This window comes from Calidris pugnax, unplaced genomic scaffold (genome assembly GCF_001431845.1).
Source record: "Calidris pugnax isolate Ruff unplaced genomic scaffold, ASM143184v1 scaffold1, whole genome shotgun sequence".
NCBI lineage: Eukaryota > Metazoa > Chordata > Aves > Charadriiformes > Scolopacidae > Calidris > Calidris pugnax.
Genome location: NW_015090800.1, coordinates 4,193,552 through 4,194,694, shown reverse-complemented (window position 1 = coordinate 4,194,694; position 1,143 = coordinate 4,193,552). Strand labels below are relative to the sequence as shown.

At 74.1% G+C, this 1,143-nt stretch overlaps 1 protein-coding gene across 2 annotated transcripts in view; it reads left to right on the top strand.

Annotated features, from left to right (window-relative positions):
• Positions 1-157: 157 nt before the first annotated feature.
• CECR2 (cat eye syndrome chromosome region, candidate 2) overlaps positions 158-1,143 on the top strand; it is a 109,159-nt gene continuing 108,173 nt past the window's right edge. The window contains exon 1 of one of the 2 annotated variants that reach the window (XM_014937498.1): positions 158-294. The gene's annotated coding sequence lies outside the window, so the exon portion shown is untranslated. Of the gene's footprint in view, positions 295-677; positions 689-1,143 lie in introns of those variants that run through there. The other variant, XM_014937499.1, reaches the window with a different exon arrangement.

The window sequence follows — 1,143 nt, the reverse complement described above, 5'->3', positions numbered from 1 at the left end:
GGCGGCGGCACGCAAGCCGCCCGCTGGAGTGAGGCAGCGAGCGGGCAGCAGGGCAGGCAGCCCCGGAGGCGGCGGGAGATGTGCCCGGAGGAGGACGGCGGCTGTGGCGGCGGCGGTGGAGGAGGTGGTGGTGGAGGTGGAGGAGGAGGAGGCGGCGGCGGCGTGGCCGGTACCGGCGGCCCGGAGGCGGCGGTGGCGTTGGATGAGCTCCGCTCCTGGTGGGAAGTCCCGGCCATCGCGCACTTCTGCTCCCTCTTCCGCACCGCCTTCCGCCTGCCCGACTTCGAGATCGAGGTGAGAGACCCGCCGGGACCCCGAACCCCAGCCGGGCTGCTTCCCTGCCGCCGCCTCCCCCGCTCCCCGTGCCCGGCGCTGGGGTAGGGAAGGAGTGGGGGGGGCACCCCCTTCCACCCCTCGGGGGTGTTTGGGGGGGGGATGCAGGTCGGGGTCCCCCCCTCCGCTTGCGGAGGATCCCACAACTTCCCCGTCCTTGCCGGGCGCGCTCGCAAACTTTCGGCGCTCCCGTCCCGGGGCGGCGGAGGCGGCGGCGGGCAGGACCCCCCCCACACATACACCCCCCCAACAACCAGGCTTCGGAGCCGGTGGGGCGCACGGCGGGGCCAGCCGCATTGTTCCGCCGGGCCGGTGTCCGCACACAAAGGTTGTTGCGCCCGACTTCGAGATCGAGGTGAGAGACCCGCCGGGACCCCGAACCCCAGCCGGGCTGCTTCCCTGCCGCCGCCTCCCCCGCTCCCCGTGCCCGGCGCTGGGGTAGGGAAGGAGTGGGGGGGGCACCCCCTTCCACCCCTCGGGGGTGTTTGGGGGGGGGATGCAGGTCGGGGTCCCCCCCTCCGCTTGCGGAGGATCCCACAACTTCCCCGTCCTTGCCGGGCGCGCTCGCAAACTTTCGGCGCTCCCGTCCCGGGGCGGCGGAGGCGGCGGCGGGCAGGACCCCCCCCACACATACACCCCCCCAACAACCAGGCTTCGGAGCCGGTGGGGCGCACGGCGGGGCCAGCCGCATTGTTCCGCCGGGCCGGTGTCCGCACACAAAGGTTGTTGCGGGGGTTGGGGGACACACACACACACACACAACGGGACGGGACGGAGCCGGTGGTGCGTCCCCCGTGCCCAAAATGGTGG